General features: G+C 35.8%; 4 non-coding genes across 4 annotated transcripts; all 4 read left to right on the top strand.

Annotated features, from left to right (window-relative positions):
- The first annotated feature begins 7,927 nt into the window (after window positions 1–7,927).
- LOC142165458 (U2 spliceosomal RNA) lies at window positions 7,928–8,122 on the top strand. Its single transcript, XR_012696187.1, has one exon. It is a non-coding gene; the product is annotated as a U2 spliceosomal RNA (small nuclear RNA).
- An 828-nt stretch (window positions 8,123–8,950) lies between these two features.
- On the top strand, window positions 8,951–9,146 carry LOC142165434 (U2 spliceosomal RNA). The gene has a single exon (XR_012696180.1). It is a non-coding gene; the product is annotated as a U2 spliceosomal RNA (small nuclear RNA).
- Window positions 9,147–9,706: 560 nt separating this feature from the next.
- Window positions 9,707–9,902, top strand: LOC142165455 (U2 spliceosomal RNA). The gene has a single exon (XR_012696186.1). It is a non-coding gene; the product is annotated as a U2 spliceosomal RNA (small nuclear RNA).
- A 3,273-nt stretch (window positions 9,903–13,175) lies between these two features.
- Window positions 13,176–13,371, top strand: LOC142165432 (U2 spliceosomal RNA). The gene has a single exon (XR_012696178.1). It is a non-coding gene; the product is annotated as a U2 spliceosomal RNA (small nuclear RNA).
- Window positions 13,372–18,227: the final 4,856 nt, after the last annotated feature.

Below are 18,227 nucleotides of genomic sequence, written 5' to 3'. Positions count from 1 at the left end.
TTATATTTTATTTTCATGGCAAACAAAAAGGAAAGAATGAAGATGATTAACAAGATTGCTACTGGGTTCAAAATAAACAAAGAAGGAAGAATTAGTTACTGCATTAATGATCATTAAGAGGAGCTTGACTCGTCCCTAATCAAGGATTGAATAAAGATTCAGTTACAGACATTAATGGTCAATCAAGAAGCGGATTGACTCAATCAAGGGAACTCAGATTACCAATCTTGATCATTCCAGTTTCGAAGAATACACTCACTAATTAATCACTCCTTGAATTCAGTTGTGACAAGGAAGGTCACATTCGAATCTGGGTCAGTCAAAGAGCAAGATTCAAAGAGGCATCTCTTGGGTCAAATCCCTTAATTAAATATCTTATGCCTCCCGTTTCAAAAAGGATTTAACGACTCTATTCTCAGGTATAAAAAGGTTGCTCTCTCAAGAAGAAGATTACGCAACTACAAAAAGAGTATTCCAAATCTATCTACTTCTTAGTTCAAACACTGTAATTCTGAGTTATCAGTGTCTCAAAAGATAGAGAGATCTAGAGTACAAAAGAAAGTTGTGTCACTTAATTAGAACTCAACTGCTGATTCTATATGTTGATGGTAAACACAAAAATACCATCAATCGTGTAAATTTATTCAAAGATCTTAAGGGAACCCTTGTGACCTAAGGGAACTGGATGTAAGTACCACAACGATACTGAACCAGTATAAATCGTGTGTGTCTTACTATTGCTCTTTACTGCTTTTACTCTTTCTATCTCGTGGTTCGTCAATTAATATGAGTATTAGTTGACTAAATTTTAATTAGGCAACAATTCACCCCCCCCCTCCCCTGTACTTTCAATTGGTATCAGAACAAGGCTCACAACCTGTGCTTTACCACTAGTGAGGAAAAGATCAATGGGATCCAACACTATTGTTGGTGCTCTCTTTCAAGAAGGAACCTCTTAGGTTCGACCTCCTTACTTCAATGGTCAGCATTTTTCACATAGGAAGGTTCGCATGGAAACATACACCATGTCATACGACATCAAAGTATGTGGTGTGATAAAAAAGGAAAATCTTCCAATTCCTCCAACAAAAAATGCAAATGGTGAAATCATCACATCAACTGATCATCTGGATTTGGACGATTACACTGATGAACAAGCTGATGTCATCACTGTGAATGCAAAAGCAAAAAATCTACTATACAACGCTATCAGTGGAGAAGAATATGAAAAAATATCCAGTTGTGAGACTGCAAAAGAAATGTGGGATAAATTGGAAGTCACTTATGAAGTAACCAACAAAGTAAAAGAGACTAAAATAAATCTCCTGGTTAGGGAATATGAATTATTTCAAATGAAGGATGGAGAATCTTTTGAAGAAATATTTTCCAGATTTAGCAAAATTCTTGGAGACCTCAAATCATTTGGAAGACCTATTAAAAGTGGCGAACATGTTAGAAAGATCCTCACAAGTCTACCTACAATTTGGCAACCAAAAGTTATCGCTCTAGAATGTCAAGACCTGGACAAAATCTCCTATAATGAACTCAGAGGTGACTTGATCGCTTTTGAGAAAACTCATCTTGATAGACAAATTCAAGAGAAAAAGAAAACTGTTGCTTTCAAGGCAATTATGGTTGAACCTAAAAATGAAGATGAAATAGAAGGAGGAGAACAAGATGAAAACATTGCAATGCTATCGCAAGTTATGACCAACATGATGAGAAGAAACAACAACTACAGAAGAGGTAAGATTAATTTTAGAAAAGGAAGGGCGAGCAATGAAATAGATAAAAATGATGGAAGATGTTATAAATGTGGAAAACTCGGACATCTCCAAGCTGACTGTCCTGAATTAAAAAGGAAGCTTAGCAGGAATGTGCAAAAAAAAGAAAGCTTTTGGAGCATGGAGCGATGAGGAGGAATCTGATCATGAGGAAATTGCCAATATGTGTTTTATGGCTCTTAGCAACAATGAAGAACCAGATAAACTTGCACTAATGACAAACAACAATGAAGAAGAAGATGATTCAAGAATACCCTATTCATTGTTGGATGAAGGAACTAGTGAGGTACGTACTCCTTTATATCCATCTTGTTATGAACTTCAAAAATTTGTTGATATTGCTCTTGCAGACATTGAAAGAGTAGTAAATGAACTCAGAAAAGTCAAAAGAGAAAGAGAAAAGAAGGATTGGGCGCTGAAACTAGAAATATGCGAAGTTGAATGTGATATACTTCAAGAAGAAGTAAACGAACTCAGGCTTCAATTGAATGGTCTACAAAAATTTTCAAATTCTAGTTCAATTCAAGGACATAAATGTCTATACAATCAAAAACCTAGAAAACTTTGGGGATCAAATTTGTCTTTCTTCTATAATTGAAGAACCCTGGATTTGGCATAGGAAACTTGGACATGCAAGCATGCACACCATTCAAAAATTTTCAAACATGACCTTGTCATTGGTCTTCCAAAACTTGATTTTTCAAAAGATCATATCTGTGATGCATGTCAATTAGGAAAGCAAACTTGATCCTCTTTCAAAGTTAAAAATATTGTTTCTACATCTAAACCTCTTCAACTGCTGCATATGGATTTATTTGGCCCTACTAGAACTACTAGTATTGGAGGTATGAAATATGCTTTTGTTATTGTAGATGATTTTTTTATATTTACATGGGTTATATTTCCTAGTCATAAAGATGATGCCTTAAGGAATTTTGAAGTCTTTTTTAAGAAGGTTCAACGTGAGAAAGGTTATTACATCTCTATAATCAAAAGTGATCATGGAGAAGAGTTTGAAAGTAGAGTGTTTGAAAATTTCTGCAATGATCAAGGAATCTCTCATAATTTCTCTTCACCTAGATCTCCTCAGCAGAATGGTGTAGTAGAGCGAAAAAACAGAACCTTGAAGGATATACCAAGAACGATGATAGTGGAAAACTCTTTACCTCACCATTTCTGGGCAGAAGCTGTAAGTACAGCGTGTCATATTATTAACAGATGTCTCATTCGTCCTATTCTCAAAAAGACTCCCTATGAACTATGGAATGGTAAGAAACCAAACATCAGCTACTTTCACCCTTTCGGATGCAAATGTTTTGTTCATAACAATGGTAAGGATAATCTGGGCAAGTTTGATCCGAAGAGTGATGAATGTATATTTCTTGGTTACTCACCCTCTAGTAGAGCTTACAGAGTTTACAATAAGAGAACCTTATGCATTGAAGAATCTATTCATGTTGTTTTTATTGATACTAACCCTCGCCCAAGGAATGAACATGTTCTTGAAGATGAGGAAATTTCGTGTGCTCCAAAATCTGTTATTGTAGGAAAAGATCATCAACTGAGTCAGCTAATCAACAAAATCAACCAGCTGAATCTCCTTCAGAAAATCATGACTTATCTCAACCAGATCAGTCGACTAACATATCTTCTGGGAATACTCCAAATGAATGGAGTAACGAACCAGGATATCCTCACAAATTCATTATTGGATACCCACAGGATGGAATAACTACCAAAAGATCACAAAAGGACAAGTCTCATGTAGCTCTCATTTCTCAAATTGAGCCCAAGAAGATTGATGAAGCTATAAAAGATTCTCATTGGATCAATGCTATGAAAGAAGAATTAGATCAAATTGAAAAAAACAAAGTTTGGGAATTAGTTCCAAAACCCCAAAACTCCTCTATTGTTGGGACTAAATGGGTTTTCAGAAACAAATTGAATGAATCAGTCCAAGTTGTTCGAAATAAAGCAAGACTAGTGGCTCAAGGTTACTCTCAACAAGAATGAATCGACTATGATGAAACCTTTGCACCAACTACTAGTGGCTAAGGCTATTGGTACTCCTATGAGTCCAACTACTGTTCTAGATGATGACAGCAATGGAAAAATGGTTAATGAAACCATGTATAGAGGAATGATTGGATCTCTACTTTATTTAACTGCTAGTCGACCAGATATTATATTTAGTGTATGTAAATGTGCTAGATTTCAGTCAGCTCCTAAGGAATCACATTTGACTGATGTTAAATGCATTATTAGATATTTAATTGGTACTACTGAATTCAGCCTATGGTATGATCATTCTAACAATTTTTCTTTAAGAGGCTTTTCAGATGCTGATTTTGCAGGAGACAAAACTGATAGGAAAAGTACAGTGGGACATGTCAATTACTGAAAAATGCCTTAGTATCTTGTCACAACAAGAAATAAAATTGTGTTGCTCTTTCAACAACTGAAGCAGAATACCTAGCTGTTGGAAGTTGTTGTACACAAGTTTTATGGATCATGCATCAACTCCTTGATTATGATTTATCTCTTACTACTACTCCTATTTTTTGTGACAATACCAGTGCTATCTGTCTATCTAAAAATTCTATGCATCATTCTAGAGCGAAGCATATAGAAATTAAACATTATTTTATTCGTGATCATGTTGCAACAGGTGATATTGCATTAGAATTCATTAGCACTGATTCTCAACTTACAGATATCTTCATTAAACCTCTTTTAGAAGAAAGATTTTGTATCCTTCAAAAAAGGATTGGCATTCTGCCAAATTTGTAAACTAGTTGCTTGTTTAATTGGTTAAATTATTCTATATGTTTTCAGTATATTTTATTTCCTTAATTATCCATGTACTAATCAATTTTACTGTGAAAGTGTAATTATTACTTGTAGTCATTCAGAACCATTACTTCCGTCTGTATTTGACCCTTCCGATAACCAAGATGCCTCTTTACTTATCTCAAATCCTTGATAAAAACCCTCCATCTTCCAAAACTCCTTCCTCATTCCTTACCAAACACCCTTTCGATTTCTCCATGGCCAAAAGAAACCCTTCCTCTACAACCAGGCGAAGCCGTAGGGTTCAAAAACCTCTCAATACAGAAGAACGATAGATATAGAATCATCTACTGATTCAGACCTACTCAAGACTGATAATGATAGCAGTGCCTCATCAGAAAATCAACCCATTAGCCAGAAAAAGGCCGAAAAACGACACATGGAGCAAACCCCCAAAAAGGCTGCATGCAAAAAGTGCAAGGTAGAAGGCTTGGATTTCGGTCTAGAAGACAAGTTGATCTTCTATGGCCCCCAGTGAAAAGGCAAGGTTTGAGTCCTATAAGTCAAAATTCATGGCTTATGGGCGATGTGTAAGTCTCTCTCTTATAGTCTTCATTGTGATGTGACTGAAATTTTTGATTTCCAGTACCTTTCCCATATATTTTACACTCTTGGAAATTCTGTATATGAAGAACCTATGAGAATGTTTTATGCAAATCTGTTTGTGAATGATAAGGATGACTTAGAGTCTATGGTCTTAGGTACTAGAATTATGTTGGACTCCTACCAATTTGAAAATATCTTTTCTGCCAATTTAGTAGGTATGATGTGTTTGTCCAAAATTCTTAGCCCAAAGACTTTGATGTGTCTCTTGAAGAAGTAAAACCTTCTTGTCTGATAATCCCCCTGACATTGGCCCCAAAAATCTGAAATTTGAACACCGGGTTTTGGCCCATATTATTGCCACTACTTTGCTTCCCAGGTCTGGGTCCTTAAGTTCATTGTCTACTAGAGATATCTTTGTCTTCTACTGTCTAGTCAACAATAAAGGTCTTAATTGGTTTGTGTGGATTCGTCGATATATGCTTGAGAGTATCAGGGATATTTCCTCTTTTGCTGCTTGTCTGCCTTATGGCATTCTTGTCTCTCATATTCTAGAAGTTATGAAGGTTGATTTAGCACCATTTACTCCCAAGCACATCTCCAGTACCTATGATAAAACTGTTTTTTCTATGATAGGTTACTCATTGAGTGAAAATGGATGGGTTAAAAGGGCCAAGGTTGAAAGTGCTCCAGCTCCGGTAGATGTTCAACTTGATCAACCAGCCCCTCAGTCGACTACCTCCCAAAGTCTTCCACACATTCAACAACAACTTGATGAAGTCAAGATGCTGCTGGTGGGAATGAAAGAATAGGTAGATAAAATAAGAGAAGTCACTAAGGTGACAGGTTCAGATGTAGCAAAGATTCGGATAGACATAGGGGCTACAAGGAGACAGGGAACAAGGACCTTCAATTCCATGACTGAAAAATGGACAAGCTCGTCAAGGATGTTGACAACTCCTATGACTCCTTATGCACCAAAGTGATCAACACCCTCAAATATTTTCTGGGACGTCATTAATTATCTCTGGCTGTTTTGTGACAAACAACTTATGTTTTTTTTTGTGGTTTTTAGACTATTATTTTTTGTTCTGTACTAACTTAAGCCTCTGCTGAAGGCTCTACTGCTCTAACCCTTTTAGTATGTTTATTATATTGCTTTGTGTTTCTCTATGTTATGTTACTCTTTCCTTTTTGATTGATGTCAAAGGAGGAGAAAAAATGTGAGTAAACACTCAAGGGGAGACATGAGCACAACTTTCCAAACATAGGAACAATTCAATTCAAGGGAAACACTAGCTCAGGGGGAGCAACTCCTAAAGGGAAGTATCTTAAGTTTCTTTAAACTTGTTTACTCCTTCTTGATTATCATCATCAAAAAGGGGGAGATTGATAGGTTTAAGTTACGTTTTAATGATGACAATATTATCTTATGTTATATTTTCAGGGCAAACAAAAATGAAAGAATGAAGGTGATTAGCAAGATTGCTACTGGGTTCAAAATAAAGGAAGAAGAAAGAATTAGTTACTGCATTAATGATCATTAAGAGGCATCTTGACTCGTCCCTAATCAAGGATTAAATGAAGATTCAGTTACAAACATTAATGATCAATCAAGAAGCAAATTGACTCAGTCAAGGGAACTCAGATTACCAATCTTGATCATTCCAGTTTTGAAGAATACACTCACTAATTAATCACTCCTTGAATTCAAATGTGACAAGGAAGGTCACATTCGAATCTGGTCCAGTCAAAGAGCAAGATTCAAAGAGGCATCTCTTGGGTCAAATCCCTTAATTAAAGATTTTATGCCTCCCATTTCAAAAAGGGTTTAACAACACTTTTCTCTGGTATAAAAATGCTGCTCTCTCAAGAAGAAGATTACGCAACTACAAAAAGAGTATTTCAAATCTGTCTACTTCTTAGTTCAAACACTGTAATTCTGAGTTAGCAGTGTCTCAAAAGATAGAGAGATCTAGAGTACAAAAGAAAGTTGTGTCACTTGATTAGAACTCAACTGCTGATTCTATATGTTGATGGTAAACACAAAAATACCCTCAATCGTGTAAATTTATTCAAAGATCTTAAAGGAACCCTTGTGACCCAAGGGAACTGGATGTAAGTACAACAACAGTACCAAACCAGTATAAATCGTGTGTGTCTTACTATTGTTCTTTACTGCTTTTACTCTTTCTGTCTCGTGGTTAGTCGACTAATACCCATATTAGTCGACTAAATTTTAATTAGACAACAATTCACCCCTCCCTGTACTTTCACCCTCTTCCTGTTATTATGTAATGCTGTGGAATAATCACGAGTAATCAAGTGAAACAAAAACTTCAATAAGACTCATGCTCTGAGCCGCAAAATATTCTTGACTAACTTAAAGTTACAGGGTATCAACCCCCGTTTTTTTTAGAAATGTATATTTTTAATTGTTCCCAAAAATAATAGCCGACGAAATATAAATATATGTATAATATACATTTTTTGGTTAGCAAATATAATTATATTCGGCTGACCGGTTAATTTTATATTTTTGCCTTTTCTTTTATGGGGCAAGTTATTTGGAGAGAAAGGATGGTTTACACTAGAAAGAAAGCAAAGGAGTTCCTGTCTGGGAACTAAGAAGAGTCATAGTAGTAGTAGTATATTAAGGTTCATCAGTCCCATATCGACATAAAATGGAAAACAGAGACTTGAGACTTGAGAGGCATTATAAAAGAAGAGGCCCATGCACAAAGTAAAGCATACCTTTCTCGGCCTTTTGGCTAAGATCAAATGTAGTATCTGTTCTTATCAGTTTAATATCTGATATGTGGGTCATTGGCTCGCACGATATTAATTTAATTTTGTAAGGGGAGAGTCCATTAAGGTAGCTTGCTACCTGAGCTCTTGCGCGTTGCCCATGCGTTGCACTATTGCACGGGCCCGGCGCACCCCACCAAATCAAGTTTAAATCTGATAAGTTTCAAGGTGACTAACAATTCAATTGCAAAATGCAACAGGAGCATTTCAAGTAAATCTATCATCCGGAAACCAGCGGCATAAAATGGAAGAAAGCTTTGAAAAAATCAGGTTTTAATATCTACATAGATGTCTTTAACTCCTAATACACACTTACTTCTCGGGCTAAACAAAATTTATTTGGATCTAATTAGTAATGGCACGGACAATAGATACTTTGTTTACGATGTCTGTCTTTGTATTGCCAAATTTATACTTGTTTGCAGTTCTTCAAACACCATAACAGGGAAAATATAGTTCAGAAGGATCGAATTAAAATATGGGAAAAGACGGCAAGAATATGGATGAGAACCCTCTTACTGTTAAAGTTGTTGTCATGTAGCCAGGAGGTCACGGGTTCGAGCTGTGGAAATAGGCTACGTACAATAGACTTTTATGGTCCGGTCATTCCCCGGACCCCGCACGTAGCGGGAGCTTAGTGCATTAGGCTGTCATTTTTTACTCTCTTACTATTATTGCGTAATGCTTTGGAATAAGCACGAGTAATCAAATGAAATAAAGTGCTATGATAAGGCACACGTTGCGAGCCGCAAAATATTCTTGACTAACTTTAACGTTACAGGGTTTCAAGCCCCTTTCCTTTTCTGGGCTGAGGTATATAGGAGAGAGATAGGATGGTTTATACTGCAAAGAAAGCAAAGGAACTAAGAAGTGTAACAAAGTTTGTCAATACCACATCGACAGAAACTGAAAAACAGAGAGTTGAGAGGCATTATAGAAGAAGAAGCCCAACCACTAAGTAAAGCATACCTTTCTCGGCCTTTTGGCTAAGATCAAGTGTAGTATCTGTTCTTATCAGTTTAATATCTGATATGTGGGTCATCGGCTCACACGATATTAACTCAATTTTTTAAGGGGGAAGGTCCACTAGGATAGCTTGCTATTCGGGCCTTTGTGTGTTGCTTTGGTGTTGCACTATAGCCAAAGCCTGGCGCACCCCACCAAATCAAGTTTAAATATTTTATGTTTGTGTCGGGAATATGTTCAGTTCATCAAAATCCACCAAATCTATTCGAGTTAGGCTGATTGACATATGTTCAAGCTGTTTTGGTGGAGTATACCTGCCCTTGTAGTAAAGATTTGACGCAAATGTTCACATATATGTGGCTTTTTGTTAGAGCTGTAAATGTACAGCATGTCTTCATTCTGATGTTTAAGTGGTCAAAGGAATCATTACACAATTTAATATCTGGAACGAAATGGTTCTCTCTGATGTGGAGAAACACTTCGTATTTTGAAACAGAAAACCGGATATTTTTTACGGCGGCTTGGTCTAATTCACATTTACAATGCATTTTACAAGGTTTATCTGGGATAATAAGGTTTCAAGCCCCTTTCTTTTTTGGGATAAATTATTTAAGAAAGCAAACGAGTTCCTTTCCTTTCTGGGAACTAAGAAGTGTAATAGGATAATAAAATTCGTCAATCCCACATCGATAAAAAATGGAAACAAAAGAGTTGAAAGGCAGTATAAAACAAGAGGCCCATGCACCAAGTAAAGCATACCTTTCTCGGCCTTTTGGCTAAGATCAAGTGTAGTATCTATTCTTATCAGTTTAATATCTGATATGTGGGTCATTGACCCACATGATATTAACTCAATTTTTTAAGGGGAAAGTTTCATCAAGATAGCTTGCTATCTGTACCTTTGCGCGTCGCCCTTGTCTTGCACTATTGCTTGGGCCTGGCATACCCTACCAAATCAAGTGCCTAATGATTTTTGTTCGAGTTCTGCAAATGTCAGGCTATATATTTGTATGGATCAAAATATGACTAGAATGGTCCTCCCTAAGAGGAATGGTAATGGGACGACCATTATGATGCATATCAACCTTAGATATAAGCTCATTTCTCATATCAACCTATAAGCTCATTTCTCATGTTCGATATACGATTATTACATTAAGAAAGCTTTCTTATTATTCTTCTATTTCACACTCTGTATGTTTGAATCTGGAATTAATTATGTTTGACTAAGATTTACCTTCTTTATTATCAATAATTAGTTCGACAAATGGGTTTTACACTTTTTTGGTCAAACAATATTCCATTTACATCAGCACCTAGTAATAGAAAGTTAGTAGCAGTTTACGACGAGCTGCAATTTGCTCTTTCTAGTCCTTCAAGAACAGAGTGCCCATTAAATTTAGCCTGCTCTTGGTTCATACAAGAGATTCATTTTCAGTTAATATAGAGAAAGATAGAGATGCAAGTGCAACACAATAAAAGTATTCAATGTGATTAAACAATACAACTTCAATGCAACAGGATAACTTCAACTAAATCTATCATCCTAAACCAGCGGAATAAAAAAAGGAAGAAAGCTTTGAAAAAAATCTGTTTTTCTGCTGTCAAAGTTTATTAATAATCTCAAAGAATTCGATAATTCTATTTCTACAATGTTGCACATAGCTGAAAACACTCTCATGACATGTGGCTTGTGTCGCTAGTAAATCTCCTTTCCTATAAGACTAACCAAGATGTTCCAGATAATACACTTTAATTTGAGCCATTAGAAAACACCAACGCTATCAAAATTATTATAGGTTGAGTAGTTTCTATCATAGGCGAATCCAAGATTTAAATTCTATGGGTTCAATTTTTAAGATTTTTAACATTGAACCAATTATATATTTAAAGTTATGAGTTCAAATCTATTATTTTTGCAATTTTAATGAATTTTTACACATAAATTTCTACTCTGCGTCAAAAGTTATGGGTTCAATTGAATCCGTAACTTTCACACTGCATCCGTCTCTGGTTTCTATATCATGTGCCGGGTCCGTGCACGCCTTTATAATGCTGGATGTATACTCAGACAACAACTTGCCATGTAAACGAGGAATACATGATAATTGTGCTATGTATCTGCATTATCATCTTGAGCAATTTCAGAAATGTTTCTTCGTAGGGAAACTAAATTGCTCTTTTAGTAATTAACAAAAGATATTTTTAGACTTGTTTTAAGTTTAGCGAAATACATAGTTTACCCATCCAACTTACACTTAAATCCCTGTTACACACATGTTGACCACGAGTATAATTTTACACACCAAACTTTTCAAATGTGTGTCAATTACATACTACTTTTGACCAGCCCGTTAATATTCAATGTTATGTATACACACGCTTATTTAAATTAAAAAAACAAACGATTCTTTAATTAAAATGGACAAACCGACCATTTTCTTAATTCCGACCCAAAAAAGATCCGACCCTGTTAATTAAAAACAACTTCGCGACCAGATTAACAAACATAATTCCATTTTCAAATCCCTGTTCTTCAGTCCTAGCCTTTGAAGTGAATCCGACGGGAACACATATGCTCTTTATTGATGTTACTTTCTTCATTTTCAAGTTAGTATTCTCATTTTAGGTTGTTTAACCGTTTTGATTTAGATGGGTGGGTCGAAATAGTTAGGGTTTATTTGGCTGAAATTGGTTCCTTTTAATATGAAGAAGATGAAAATGGTTGCTTTTAATAAGAAGGAGATGAAGAATTGGGTGTTAGGGTTAAGAAAATGGGCCCAATTCCAGTAATTAGCCGTTGTAATTTGTCAAGTGAGGCAGAAAATAACTTTTCACGCGCCGCATTGGTCGTGTTTCACACGTCCCAGAGGCTGGTCAAAAGTAGTGTGTAATTGACACACATTTGAAAGGTTTGTTGTGTAAAGTTATACCCATGGTCAACAGGTGTGTAATAGGGATTTGAGCGTAAGTTGGATGGGTAAACTATGTATTTCGCCTCTACGTTTTGGGAATGACAGTATACTTTTAATCTTTTATAGTTGTATCAAAGTTTCATGTCGTGAAAATAATTATGTTACACAATTAGGTCACTTATAAGATAATTATTGATAAATTTCTATGATAAAATGAATCTGATGACATGATAAAAATGATGAGTAATATGTTATAATACATTAAACTACATCGGTCGTGCAAAAATTTAATAGGAGTCTTAAATTCTTCAAGATTAGATATGTTTACTGACTACCTAGTCCTTACATATTATGTCATCTGTGTACCTAGTCAAGGTGTGTGTATCTTCTTTGTTGTAACTATTGGTTGACCAAAAAATATAGATCTTGGTTCAAATAATTAAATTTAGGTAAATAGGGATTAATCTTAACTAACAATAATATCCTTAGATGGATTTTTAAAGAAGCAATAGACACTGTGCAAGTACGGTGGACAGTGGCAGTGGTATGTAGTGAATATTCCACAAATCAGAAATAACAACGTAGCATTTGATAACAATAAACAGTAATAACGCTAATGTTGAGAGTTTGTGGTGCCTGAGATGCTAACCATTCTGATACAATTTGTAAGGTTTAGATCGCGCAAGAACTCTAATGTTGAGAGTTTGTGGTGCTCTATAGTCTGCAGCATTTATCTCGAGCAAACTTAAGGGAAGACGGCGAGGAGGAGCTTTCGACTGTATACAATCAGGGAGAATGAGCTTTGTAAAAAAATTAAAGATAGTCAATATTTTGCTACACAGATTCTTCATAATTTCCTAGATGACTGTTTATCAAACTCATAAGGTACTTCCCTATTTCCCGGATTTTTCTACGCATGGTTATTTGATTTTGGTACCCAAAGGAAGGCTTCTCCTCCAGTTTGAGAATCATTGGTCAACTAAGTTCTTCAATGGAAGCTTGTGGAGTGCTAAATGTGCTACATATAGTATAAAAGAGATCATTTTAAGTCTATCCTCAAAGATGATAATGGACTGTTTTGTGTCTTTTCTCTTCTATTTACATCAGCACCTAGTAATAAGAAATAATAGCTGTAATTTTCAACAAGCTGCAGTTTGCCCTTTGGTATCCTTCAGAGAAAGCAAAGGAGTTCCTTTCTGGGAACTAAGAATAGTAATATAATAAGGTTTGTCAATCCCACATCGATAGAAAATGAAAAACAAAGAGTTGAAAGCAGTATAAAACAAGAGGCCTATGTACGAACTAAAGCATACCTTTCTCGGCCTTTTGGCTAAGATCAAGTGTAGTATCTGTTCTTAACAGTTTAATATCTGATATGTGAGTCATCGACTCACACGATATTAACTCAATTTTTTAAGGGGGAAGGCTTATCATGGTAGCTTGCTACTTGGGCCTTCGCGCGTCGCCCATGTGTTGCATTATTGCATGGGCTTGGTGCACTCCACCAAATTAAGTTCAAACACCAGTACAAGCAAACTATTAGTAGTTCAAAGGGATAGTAATATGATTATGAAATTGAAATCTAGGGCAAGGCAGCAGAACACCCTCTTGTGATTATCTAATGCAAAATCAACGTGTAGAAGGAATAAAAATGATATGAAGATTATGAAGTTGTTTTCTTTCGGAAATAGCATCTTTACTCCAGGTTTGTTGTTGTTGTTGTTGTTGAAAGTAAGGAATTGTTTTATGGATCTTTAGATGATAAGTCTGCTGAAGATTGTAGATTGAATAATTCAGTTTCTGAGGAGGAAAATGAAAAAGCCCTCCAAGATGAATATATTGGTACCACAAGGGCATCCTTATGCTAGGATTTTGATGAGAATTTGATTGGAACGAAGCTTTTTGCGTAGAAAGTGGAGAATGAGAGATATGGATGAAAGAGTTAACTAGATTGAGGCTTCTGATTTTGATTGAACCTGAGATTGGATGATTGTGGTATGTTGGAATTTGGTTACATTGTAAATTTGCACTATTTCCATATCATAAAAAAATCCTGTTCTCTGAGCTATTCAAATAATCTCGAGCTCAATGATTAAAGCTTCACATAGCAGAGTACAATGCAGTAATACATGATTATGGAAATACTAACAGGCATGATCTTCCTGACTTGGTTATTGGGCTCTCATGTTTCTTGGAGCTGCAAATGTGCAGCCAAGTTGAACATGATATAGTAAAAGAGGGCTACGAAAGGCTTCACACCCCCCCCCCCCCACACACACACACTATATTTTTTTAACATCAGCAACTATTAGGGGATTGTTTCGTTGGGAAGCAAGTTATCCCAAGATTAATTATCCTGGATTAGTTATATAGTTCAGAAGGATGTAATTAAAATCTGGGAAAGACTGGCAAAAATATGGATGAGCACCTTCTTCCTGTTACTGTGTAATGCTTTGAAATAAGCATGAGTAATCAAAGCTTTGATAAGACTCGTGTTGTGACACGCAAAATATTCTGAGGTGAGTTATTTAGGAGAGAAATAGGATGGTTTATTTACATTACAAAGAAAGCAAAGGAGTTCCCTTCTGGGAAGAAGTGTAATAGTATTATAAGGTTCATCAAAGCCCAAATATAGCTTAAGACTTCTTTTTAGGCCTAATCATGATTATTTAAGACTTTTAACCAGAAAAATGAAAGAAAAAAAGGATTTTTTAACGTGTCAAAACTTGCTCCAAAATTCATACTTTACCCAAATCAGCTTTTTCAGAATTTTTTTTGAAAATCTATGTTTAAACGGTCCTTAATCTTTCCTGTTCAAGTTAGGCTTATCGACATATGTTCAAACTGTTTTGGTGGAGTATACCTGCCCTTGTAGTAAGATTTGATGCAAATGTTCACATATATATTGTCAAGAGGCCGGATCTAGGATTTAAGCTTTATGAGTTCAACCTTTACGGTTCCTATTATTGAACCCATTATTTTTTAAAAATTATGGGTTCATATCTACTATTTATTGCAATTTTAGTAGATTTTTACTTGTACATTTTTACTTTGTGCCGAAAGTACTGAGTTCAAATGAACACGGTATCAATGCTCTACATCCGCCCCTGTATGTTGTCTAGTAAAACTGGTACAAATTGATAGAGTTGTTCTCTGTTGCAAAACAGAGAACACGCACGCTCTGGCTTTTTGTTAGACCTGTAAATGTGCAGCCAAGTTGAAAATGATAGTGGAAGAGGGTCTTAGGTGCGTGTTGCGACAATTAAATGTCTTCATTCTCATGTTTAGGTGATCAAAGGAATCATTACACTTTTTAATATCAGGAATGAAATGGTTCAGGAAGAATGAGCTTTCCAAGAAATTAAAGATAGTCATTAGAAGTGTACTAAGTTCTTCAGTTCCTCAAAATGGAAGCTTGTGGTTTTGCAGATATGCTCCACTTTTGGCTTTTGCACCTCACTTTCCACTAAGATATCATGGTTTATGCTTGAGAGTGCTAAATGTGCTCCATATAATATACTCCAAGGGATCATTTTAAGGGCCCGATTGGCCATAAATTAAAAAACCCACTTTTTTCAGGTAAATTTTAATTTTTTTTCGAAATCAACGTTTGGATATAAAAAATTTAAATTTCACTTGAAGTTGAGTTTCGGAATTTTTTGAAAATTTAAAAAATTCCAAACGAATAGCTACTATGTGTCTTTGTCTTTGATCGTTTTTGCGAAGAGAGTAATGTTAGTAAACTGTATTTGTAAAATAATTCTGGAAAATATAAATGAACATAAACAGAAATGAAAAACAGAAACAGAATTTGAATTCGAGGCTACTAAATTCACAGTGTTTCCTTAAGGAATTTAATCCCCTCCTAGTACCCAAGGTTATGAATTATTTCCTCCCAGGATAGAACGAAGGTGTAGTGGTACTTCAAACCCCAGTGTTTCAGCGAACACAAAGTTCGGTAGCAAATCACACTTACTGTTGCTTTGTTTGATGTTAAAAGTATGCATAAGAAGGAGGAGAAACTCAGAAAATCGTATGGAAATTCTGAGCAGAATAGACTTGTATTTATAGCCAAAGTTGGGCTGAAATCTGAAGAGGTGCAACTTTTCAAAATGATTGTTTATGCAAAACGGCCACATCATAAATGTCATAACATAAATGGCTATTTACTCAACAATAAAGAGGGAAAATAAAGAGGAAATATTGAAGAGGATAGTTTAATTTTCAGTTACACAACTGAAAAACGGATTGGAGGATTTAATATTAATATTTATTTTAATATTAATATTCTGTTATTAAACAAATATTTAATAATATTTTTGTTAATATTTTACTATTAACAAATAAATTTGGTCCAAAAAATTAACCAATCAATCGATCATTTGACCGAATCTGAATCCGAAGCCGAAGTCGAGCCGAGCGAGCGACGACGGCGACGGCGCAAGACTTGCCTTTTTCTCAACTCTTTAAGAGCTAGAAGAAGAGCAATTGCTTATATACCCATAAAAAACATCTTCCTCTTCCAATATGGGACAATGTCCCTTTGCCAAGGAGGGATCTGAATCCGAATCTGAAGCCGAAGACAAAGCCGAGCAAGCGACGACGACGACGGCGCGAGGCTTGCCTTCTTCTCAACTCTTTAAAAGCTAGAAGAAGAGCAATTGCTTATATACCCATAAAAAACCTCTTCCTCTTCTAATATGGGACAATGTCCCTTTGCCAAGGGGAGAAACTTAAAATTTCACTCAAAAATTTCATTCCCCTCAATTTCCCATTTAACCTCTTTTAAGTATTTAATATACTTAAATACATAAAATCCCAACAATCCCCCACGTGAATGGGGAATTACTATATCACAGAAACATGCATGGAAAATTGTGTGATTCGCAAGCAAGGATTAATTGCATCTGGATAAGTAAGTTTCCCTTTGAACTTTCTATAGTGAACTTATGTCGGATATACTCGATCAATCGGCAGATTTGATATCTTTGAGCTGTCAAACTTTTGTGTATACCTAGACAACCACAAGTCACACAACCAACCCTTAACTGTCTTTGGTTCTCATTGTTGTGTTCGTTTCAGCCATGAATACCGCATGGTTTCATGAGTGCATAGAGAACTGGCCTTGCAAGATTCTCCTTGAAGCGGCTAACACTTCACATTTACATAGGTGATTCCTAAACGTGCCATCCCGTAGATACACTATTTGATATACCCCGTATCAAATTTAGAAATCATTAAAAAGCCTTAAGGCTTTATCCTTGGTACTGAACATTGTCTCATCACGAGAATGGACCAACAATTTAGTTGATAATGTTGAACCGTCATTAATGACTTTATTTGATTTCCTTAAACCTAGATCTTGGGATCTCCAGTCTTCTAGGTAGAGTTACCGCCACTATGACTTGTTCTCGGCCATAGTCTCATTCTCCTTGATGACTTCTCAACTACCTCTCTAGTTAGGCCTTTTGTAAGTGGATCCGACACATTATCACTTGACTTTACATAATCAATCGTGATAATTCCTCTAAAGAGTAATTGCCTAACGGTTTTATGTCTTCATCATATATGACGAGATTTACCATTATACATAACACTCCCAACCCTTTCAATTTCCGCTTGACTATCACAATGTATGCATATTGGTGCCAGCGGTTTGGACCAAATGGAATATCTTCCAAGAAATTTCGGAGCCATTCAGCTTCTTCACCGGCTTTGTCTAAGGCTATGAATTCAGCCTCCATTGTAGAGCAGGCAATACAAGTTTATTTGGATGACTTCCAAGATACCGCTCATCCACCAATAGTGAATACATATCCACTTGTGGACTTGGAATCAGTTGATCCGGTGATCCAATTTGCATCACAGTATCCCTCAATGACCACAAGATATTTACTATAGTGCAAAGCAAAGTCCTGAGTATGTAGTAAATACCCCAAAATTCGTTTCATGTCCATCCAATGAGATTAACCTGGATTGCTCGTATATCGGCTCAATTTACCTATAGCACAAGCTATATCTGGTCGTGTACAATTCATGATGTACATTAAGCAACCCAACACACGAGCATAATCCAATTGTGATATGTTTTGGCCTTTGTTCTTTGCTAATGCAAGATTTACATCAATTGGAGTCTTTGCAACTTTAAAGCCCAAGTACTTGAATTTTTCAAGTACTATCTTAATATAATGAGATTGTTGTCACGCCCCTTTTTTTTACCAAACCTGTACTTCACCCCTCTTAAAAAAAATAAAAGAGATTTGTAAAGCTCGAAAGGGTTTTTCAATAAGAAAGTGACAAAAATTTGTGTTCAAAAGGAAATAACTCTGAGTCGCCACCTGACATTGATTTCGGTGTGCCA

Source organism: Nicotiana tabacum, chromosome 1, assembly GCF_000715075.1.
Source record: "Nicotiana tabacum cultivar K326 chromosome 1, ASM71507v2, whole genome shotgun sequence".
Taxonomy (NCBI): Eukaryota; Viridiplantae; Streptophyta; class Magnoliopsida; order Solanales; family Solanaceae; genus Nicotiana; species Nicotiana tabacum.
The sequence above is the reverse complement of the archived record's forward strand: the minus strand, read 5'-3'. Positions and strand labels throughout refer to the sequence as shown.